This window comes from Neopelma chrysocephalum, unplaced genomic scaffold (genome assembly GCF_003984885.1).
Source record: "Neopelma chrysocephalum unplaced genomic scaffold, ASM398488v2 Primary Assembly neopelma1_60, whole genome shotgun sequence".
Taxonomy (NCBI): Eukaryota; Metazoa; Chordata; class Aves; order Passeriformes; family Pipridae; genus Neopelma; species Neopelma chrysocephalum.
Window position 1 is genome coordinate 9,100,713 of NW_020897715.1, and position 9,333 is coordinate 9,110,045.

Here is a 9,333-nt window from a genome sequence, read left to right on the forward strand (position 1 = left end):
AGTGGAGACGTGCTGTCCTGCTTTGCCCTCTTGCTCTGTGCTTTCATGATTGCTTTAAAAGACTATGTACAAGGAGGGTGTATGAGCTGCTAGTTACCACCGGGAGGAGTTGATGTCAGAACCCTGGGATTTTAACTTTGTCTTCCCCTCTCTGATTTAGATTTAAGCCTAGAGCAAGTCAGAATTTCTGCCCCTGAAAGCATTAGGAAGGCAAGTCAGAAGGTGCTTCAGTCTCCATCCCATGTACCATTTTAACCATTTAATAGAAAAGCAGATGATTTGCTTCCAAAAGTTGTGATGGATATTAGCCAGCTGTAATTCAGTTAAGCCTCAGATACAAAGTATAACACCTATACTGTCTGTTCAGGAACACGAGAAGGCATGATCAGCCTACCAAATTATAGGGGCCCATCATTTGCTGTCCCCCTCTGGGGCACCACAGTTTTTCCACCCAAGTCTGAGCATACCGAACTCCAGACTTCTCCCATTGCTCTTCACTGTTCCTTACATTATTAATGACAAAAATGACATAGCAAAATATATCCATGTTATTTGTCTTTACTCATCTTCATCTACAAAAATAAGAAAATCATACCCAGACTTCAACATGCTTTCTTTTAAGCTCTGAAAGAATATCACCAAAGGTTATGTTATCTCCTGCTTACTTCCCCTGGGAAGCAGTGACTAGATACTGATTAAACTGAAAACTTGTACCTGACCACAAGGAAAGAAGCCTTACATAGAATTGGTGCACAGCTATAGCTGCTCCTGCTAATCTAGTAAGAGAAGTTTATTTATTCTTTGTAAAACAAGCAAAAATACACACCAGAAGCCAGATATTTCCACACTTACCTTTCACCTGGTTCTATATGGCACATGTTCAAATGAGAATTCAGTCATGTCCACATGGCTCTGTTGTGCCATGGGCATCATTCACTATGATGGTAAATTCTCACACAGTGAAAAAAGGACTTTCAGCTATTTAAAATTAGTAAATCTACAGGGCAGGCATTTGTTCAAAACTGTGGTAAAAATTGCCAGATACTTGGTTTACAAAGTTATTTAATCCTTTTATAGAGTACATCAAGAGCAAAGATTTGATTTCTGTTCAAGTCCAACCCATCACACTTTCTCGGGTTTTAACACATTACTCAGATTTGCTGACACTTCATTTTAGCAATTACTTTCTAAGAAATACAAATTTCAAGATATTTCTTCAGCTTCAGCAGTAAATATAGTCACTCTGTTCTGATGTGAACTGCAAGATAAAAAAATCAGGGTCCTTATTATTTGAGTTGCAAAGAAAATGGAAGCCAGAGTCTCTCTCATGCCATCCCCCTTTCCTGAATAACCCCTGTTTCTGAGACACTAGAGGACCCAAACAGCGGGCTGGTTGTTGGCCTTTTCCTTGCAGCTCCTGGTTCCTTTTAGGCAGATCCTGGGCTTGCAGCACTGAGCTACCGTGCCCATTCAGCCACATTCTTGGCTAGCAGCTCCTTCCCGGGTCTGTTTCTATGGCATTTCCTCATCCCCCTCCCACCTGCATCTCTGCTCACAACACTAAATGAGAACCTTTGTTTAAGGCTGGGACAGGCTCAGGCTTTTTGATGGAGCTGCCATTTTTTTTTTCTAGTGTGTGGAAGCCAACCACTACACTCACCATTTTAAGCAAAGGTTAAGCTTCACCTATAAGAGAATTAATGCTTACAACCTTGTTGCACACAAATCAATCTAAAAAGCAGTCCCTTCCACCACACCACATCCTACATTTGATTTCAATAATGATGTTTCTGAATAGTGTCTGTGCATTGCTGTATTGATATACCTGATGAATCCTTGCCACTCAGATTTTCACCATAATTAAGACCCCTAAAAGAAAACTGAATGAATAAAGCATCCCAATGGCAAAACACTTAGATGCTCTAGCAATAAAAACACAACATAAGAAACTATAAAATTAACCCGTGATGTGGCTGGGAAAGAAAATGCTTCAAAACATCACTGGGTGAATGAATACACTAAATCTACTAAGTTGAATGCAGCGTGAACCCACTACCTTCAATTATTGAGACTTAAGAGCCCTCTCGGTCATATTTCATGCAAAGAAAAATGCAGACATCACAGTGAAGAATATGAAACTTATCAGCTTATTTGGTCTGTGTAACTCCACAATGCAATAGCTAATATCTGAAACAGTAACTGAAGGAAGAGGTTTGACCGGATTGATTATAAGTTTCCTCCTCAGCTGTCAGCACTCAGTACTGTCATAGTCAACAAGAAGTTCATCCTCTCCATCACCAACTGCTGCGGGCAGAGAAGCTGTGCTTCACACCACACTTTTTAAGCACACAACAACTGATCCCCGTTTTGGCCTTGATGTTGCACAATCCACTTACAGGTTAAATGAAACACTGAACACTAACCCCAGAATATGCCCCAGCATCTGCCACTGCAGAGCATCAGAATGGAAATTCCACTGCTGTCCTCATGACAGCATTATTCCACTATATGGGTTTGTTTGTTTAATCTCTTTTTATTCTCCAGCTACCTACGAGGTTGAAGAAGGGTCTCTGGAATGACTCTCCTAGGGACAATGGCTGACCCTCACAATCTGACAACCATCTGTTGAAACTAAATTTACGGAAAGTATGCCCATACAATCCTGACTGCCAAAAAACCACACTGAATATAAGCAATTTAAAACAAATTGAAAAAGTGGCCAAGGAGCCATTGCATCACCTTGGTTTACAGTGAGGGCACAGCTATACAGCAACATAGCTACAATAAACATCTGATTCCTAATGTGGGAAACATAAAACAAAGCAATATTATTCCCAGATATTTTTTTTTCTGAAGCAGAACATGGTGCTGTTTCCCTTTTCAGTTCATTTAAAATGGATGTCATTATATGTAGTCAAGTCCTGGCCACTATAGCTGGACCCAAAGGAATTGAGGAGGATCAGTGAGCAGAGTGGTAAGACAGAGGGTCATCAAACCAGCACCACATTACTCTCCCATAACATCTGATGGAGCCATGGCAGCAGTTTGGATGCTACATAACATGAATATTCATCCTTGTGACTTACAAGTTACATTGTGACTTTGGAGTGACATGTCTCATGTGTCCTTGTGGTACCTTGGTGACACTGTGGGGAATATGTAATGTCAAAACTCTGGTATGAAGTGTCATCCACTTTTCTTCTTTTTTCTTTTTTTTTTTATTATCTCTTATTTTGAATCAAATGCTGCAGTTGAAAGAAGTCTCAAGCAACAGACCTGGATAGAGAAGGAGCATATTAATAAATTTGTAAAAGTCAATAGAATGCTGTTAACTCAAAGCATTTTCCCAAAAGATCTGTGACCTCTCTGTATGCAAATCTGATAACAAAATCACTGGTTTATACAAGAAAACATTGGAACCAGAAAGTTTCCCTCCTCTGAAGAAATCCCATTTCATTTGAGAGGTAGACAGGACAAAAGTAATAACTATTTTGAGCTTCCAAGAGAAGTTTCTTAGATAGAAAACACCCTTATAGAGGCCAGTTGAGCCACCAGGGATCTAGCTTGGCCACTCCTGCAGACATAGTACTCCATTAGCATACTTCAGTTTGGCCTGGATTTTTTGCTCGAATAGATAGCACACCCATAAAAATTAAGACTCAGATTATGGTGTGTCTGTCAAGTCTAGGTATGTCCTATATGGAGTTCAGAACATTCTATGAAAAATCAGTCTGCCAAGTGAGATCTGCTCGTCCTCCTGCTACAAAGGAAAACAAACAAACAAACAAACAACAAAAATAAACCCCACTCGCTTCTGTGTCTTCCAGCCTCTGACACAGAGCTACCAAAGTCATACTAATGCAAAAAGCTAAATACCTGATGTTCTTTTTCCCTGTGGTTTTCACTGGAAGTAAGGACCATCTCAAATCCTGCAGCTTTCTTCAGCCTTAACGCTAATTAACAGCAGCACATGAAGAAAATGCCTTGAGGCATAACACACCGAATATTTCGTGGAGTTCTAGGGAAAGATTTAAAGTGCTCCTGCGGAACTGTACATGTATTTCTCTCCTGGCACCTTTTCCGGTTACTTCGCTTCCCTCCCCTACCTCCGGCCCCTCTCCCTTTCTCTCCCGTGTCCGTGGGTGCTCCGCTCCTGCCGCTCCCGGCCGGGGCCTCGCAGGTAGGGCACGGGATCGGCTCCGTGCTCCTGCCGGGACGGGCAAAAGCACTGGCCCGTACGGGGATCGAACCCGCGACCTTGGCGTTATTAGCACCACGCTCTAACCAACTGAGCTAACCGGCCCCTTCGGAATACGTCGCGTGGGAAGTGACTCCCAGCCCGCGCCTGGGGAAGCGGCGCCGCTCCCGCCCCACGAGCTCAGCGCTGTCACCGCACCAGTTGCCGGGGGCCGGCGCCGCTTGCTCGGGGTTTATGGCTGTGCTCCCGCTGCGCCGGCTGCGCTTCCTTACGGAGGCGCTCAGAGCCCTCCGTGCAGGGGATGTTCCCGCCGGCCGGGACGGGGACACCAGCACGCTCTGTCCCAGTAGGGACAGGGAGGTGTCAGGGCAGGCTGCAGGGTGAGGCCGGGCAGGCTCCCTCCTTGGAGGTTTTCCGGGCACCAGGGCCGAGCCCTGGGCAGCCTCCAGGCCTGCCCTCACAGCAGTGCTGCTCTGAGCAGGTGGCTTGGGAAAGGCACCTCCCGAGGTCCTCGTCCGCCCGAGTTATCCCATGGCCTGACCAAAACTCGGCACAGCCTGTGGCAAGAGTGAGGCTCAGAGCAGACCCACAGTCTGTCCTCTGATGAACCCGAGAAGCAGGTACGGTTGGCCGGCATGTCCTAAAATTCACCTGGGAGTACAGTTGAGTGAGACTGAGCCTGACAGCACTTACCTTCCCTGGAAGGGTACAGTAACACAGGGAAGAGTTATTCACAATCTCTTTTTATCCCTATTTTGTATTTTACACAGTCAAAGGTTTCGGTTTTGCAGTGCTCATTTTCCTGGCTTAGACTTGTAATAAAAATCAAGCTTTTCAAATGCTTGGTCTTCTTGGCAGAGCTCATTATAGACAAAAAGACCAAAGAATATCTATATCACAACTTCGGATGACAGAGACTGACTCAGGATCATTAAGGATTACAGTGCCCTGTTTTTTCTAGTCCACGTTCATTCTTGTCATCAGTGCCCCCACTCACACTTCTTTTTGCCCTCACTCACACCATCAGTTCCCCTTTATTGCTGTTTGCCCATCTGCTGCCAGCACTTTCCTCAAAGATCCACCAAATTCCCCAAACTTCATTTTGCCCAGCTTCCTCACAGAGCCCTTCATCCCTAGGAGTGAACTGAACAGACTCCAAACTGTCATTTCTCCTTCTCCTCTTCCATTTGATGTCCATAAAGTAGCAACCAGCCAACTGCCAGGAAGCACATATGCTCTGGGATCTCGATAACCAGCTACATTTTCTGGGAAATGTCACCCTGTGTGAGGCTAAACTCACTCAAACATTCAACAGCAAGGTCACATCTGGATTCTTAAGACAAGGATGACAAGTGAAAGGGCAGAAAGAAAACACAGAATTACAGAATTTCCTGAGCTGGAAGAGACCCACAAAGATCGCTGTCCAGCGCCTGTTGGATGTTCTCCCAAACAAGCCACAGCATGGGCCTATGTATGGAGACTGGGTACTCTCCAGACTGATAGGCTTGGCATAATTGTCAGGTATAGGAACAGCAGACCTTTGTTTGTGCATCTGGCAAATGGATTCTCAGTCTGGTTTTAGGTAAGAAACTTACGTAATTGTTTTTTGGTCAGTTGCTCCACAGAGAGCAAGATAGCAGGGGTGAGGATTAATCATCTTTCTTGACTTTCTATCCACAATATCAGCTGAAGTACCTCAAGTCGGTAACATATTGCCTCAATTCATAGCTATCCACCAATGGCTTTTAATCAAATCAGGTCCAATTATGCAAGAAAAAAGTTCAATGCCCTTTAGTTGTCTCTTTCCACTACCTTTTAGTTAGACTAAGTAGACTTGTCTTTTTCCACCAAAGTTTAATCAGTAACATGCCAAACGCAAACACCTGCTGTTCCAAAGCCCTCTTCCACACACAGAAATAACATCCTACCTTTTTAGGAGAGACTCATTTGGGTTCTGCTGTACAAGCAACAGATTTTCTGTTATTAGACAGTGACAGATAACATTACAGTCCAAGAGATCAATGCTGCCTCCAAGAAAATAAAATTTTCTAATTGAACAGTAAACTCTGGTTTCTCTCCAGGGTGTGGGATCCATACTCTCAAGCAAAGAAATCAGCTTAGAATGAGAAACAGTTATCAGGCTACATAGTGGATGTCCATACCATTATGGAATTTAGTGGCTGTAAATGCAAAGTATTTGCAAGCATTTTCCAACACCACTGGTGTTAGAGAATTGTGTTCACAAGTGCTTTATCAAATAGAACCTGAGCTGTAATGGTTTTGTTAGTTCAGGGCCTCAGCTAGGCATCTCAACTTTGGATTTTTACAGCATGTTTAGAAGATCTGTGATGATGTTCCACTCATAACCTTACTATTATATCATCATCATGGCTAAGCTTCGCGAACAAAGATTTAGGAAGGCTCTATCCACATTTGTTGCAAGCACGCTGGTGGCTAATGAGGCCAATACGAGATAGACATATCTGATTGCAAAAGGCACAGCAGAAAGACTCCTTAGGTGGTATATTCTGCAAGACACGGTTCTTTCTGCGTTGTCTTTTCTCCTCAAGAGTGATCCCGCGTGTGTTCTCAAAGGAAACAGCAGCGTTATAGATGGTGTGTCTCCAGACCTCCCGATTGGAGATCAGAGTAGACCAGTTATGATGATCAATATGCCCAAGGCTGTTGTTTCAGGGAGTCCTTGTATCTTTTCTTCAGGGCTCCTCTCTTGCGGCAGCCGGTGGCAAGTTCACCATAAAGCAGGATCGTAGGGAGGCGGTGGTCCTTCATCCTGGAGACGTGCCCTGCCCAGCGCAGCTGCGTTCTCAGCAACATGGCCTCAATACTTGTGACTGCTGCTTGTTCTAGAACAGATGTATTGGTCACATAATCTGACCAGTGGATGTTTAGGATTGTATGGAGGCAGCATTGATGGAAGCATTCTAAGAGACACAGGTGGTGGTGGTAGATGACCCATGATTCGGAACCATATAAGAGAGTCGACAGCACTATGGCTCTGTAAACACTGATCTTTGTACTTTTCTTCAACACTTGAAACACTTGAAACACTTGAAGAAAAGTACCATTATATAGAGTACTGTCAAAACTCCAAAGCATCTATATTTGACAGCCAAGGGCACAAACAGCATGACACTGAAGAATGAAGGTGGTCCAGGTGCTTGAGCTCTATCTCAAATCTCTTCAGTTGCCTGTTTCCTCCCTACCAGAAATCACCCAGCATCCACCCACTGCGCACCGCTGTCCCTGATCTCTCCTGCTCCCTTCCATTCCTGGCTCACCACTGGCATTGGTAGCCAGCAGCGTCCTGCAGTGAGTGCAGTCCCAGGTCCGTGCTCCCAGATGTCCCCAGTACAGCCTGCACCGCCTGTACTTTGAGGTGGAGTCCCAACAGCTGTGCCTCAGCCTGCTGTCTACAAAGGAAAATTGTGCTTTGCTCAGACTCAGTGCTGTTCAAGATCAGAAAGATGCTCCTACCTCTGTGCCCAAGCAAATTACTTCGTTTCCTTTTCACAGGCAATAAATTGCCAAATTATATAAGCTTCACGCCCCCACTGTGCTCCAGCCTGTATTACATATTGCATCCTGACACAGGCCCTGCCATCATGAACCCTGCCTGTGTATCAAAGCAAGACCATCTTCCAGAAGAAACAAGATTTTTAGGCAGAAAGCAGAACAGAGAACGCTCATGGGCTTCTCTCTGCCTCTGCTCCTTCCCGAGTGCCTGTGCTGCAGGACACATTAAGGTGTTATTTCACTTAGACCAGGAAGGCATCTGACAAAGTGATCTTTGGTCACTGCTCACTACCCAGTCCACAATGGATCTGAACCAGCAATTAAACCACAAAGAATAGCTTTAGGCATTCCACAGCCATGTTCTGTTTGTTCTAATCTATCGTCAATTCAGAATTGACAACTAGGGGGAAAGAAATTCATTAGCTGCCCAAAAGGGTAGAAGGAACTAATGTTATCTGCCCGAACACTAGGCAGAGATTTATTAATAATCTTACCATTGAAATCTCAGTCATAAAAATGCTAATGCAAGATATCTGCATATGTCTGTGCATCAAAACAGAATAAAAACCCATAATGTTATATTAAATAAAATTATTATTATGCCAATCATAAAGTAAACAGTTGATGGTCATAAAATGTGTGTTGAAATTTAGAACTGTATAATTACAGAATTTTTAGTAATAGCTACTCTGAGTTTTTACTAAAACAGTCAAGACAACCTTCTTGTCCAGCCATTATCAGTGTTTGGAACTAGAAACCTGCAGACTCAAAAATTACATCTTGAAACAGGGCATTATATCCAGCAAAACCACCACAGTAAGTTCCTGGTACAGAAATGACAATGTCATGCTTTGAACAGAAAAACCAAACTTTCTTCACAGCTTCTCAACAAAAAGCAAGGAAAACTCCAGAGTCCTAGGAAGAGGAATCACCAACTATGAACGCTGGTCTTGCAATGTCTGCATGGCATTACCATGCTTATTTAAGGCCAAATTTACCACAGATTATAGAATGGTTTGGATAGGAAGGGACCTGAAAGATCATCTAGTTCCAACCCCCCTGCCATTGGCGGGGACACCTTTCAGTAGACCAGGTTGCTCAGAGCCCCATCCAAACTGGCCTTGAACACACCCACAGATAAGGCATCCACAGCTTCCCTGGGCAACCTGTTCCAGTGCCTCACCACTCTCACAGTAAAGAATTTCTTCTGTAATCTGACATAGGATTAAGCTGTCTAAAGGACACCAGAAGTCCCACATTTCTCAGAAGACCTGGACCTTCTCTATGGCACAAAGAGTGCATCCTCTTAGCAGACCATGCCCCTAGGATAGTGTAGGTATGCACATACAGCTATCCCCCCCAGCAGGCAGCACACTGAATCTAAAACCAGCTTTAGTGCCCAGGCTGGTGGTAGCAGATACTACTGTAAAGACATTTGGCTTGTTTACCTGTGTCACAGTTCCTGAATATGGTTTGTTCCCCTGGAAAATGTTTTGAGATGCTCTGCAGCTCTCAGCCTCCAGCTAACTCCAGGCAGGCATCAGTTTACCATTTGACATGCCACATTAAGCCTACAGTTAGAACTACAGGGATCAGCAGGA

At 44.1% G+C, this 9,333-nt stretch overlaps 1 non-coding gene across 1 annotated transcript; it reads right to left on the minus strand.

Moving 5' to 3' along the window:
* Positions 1 to 4,229: 4,229 nt before the first annotated feature.
* Positions 4,230 to 4,303, minus strand: TRNAI-AAU. The gene has a single exon. It is a non-coding gene; the product is annotated as a tRNA-Ile (tRNA).
* Between the last annotated feature and the right edge of the window lie 5,030 nt (positions 4,304 to 9,333).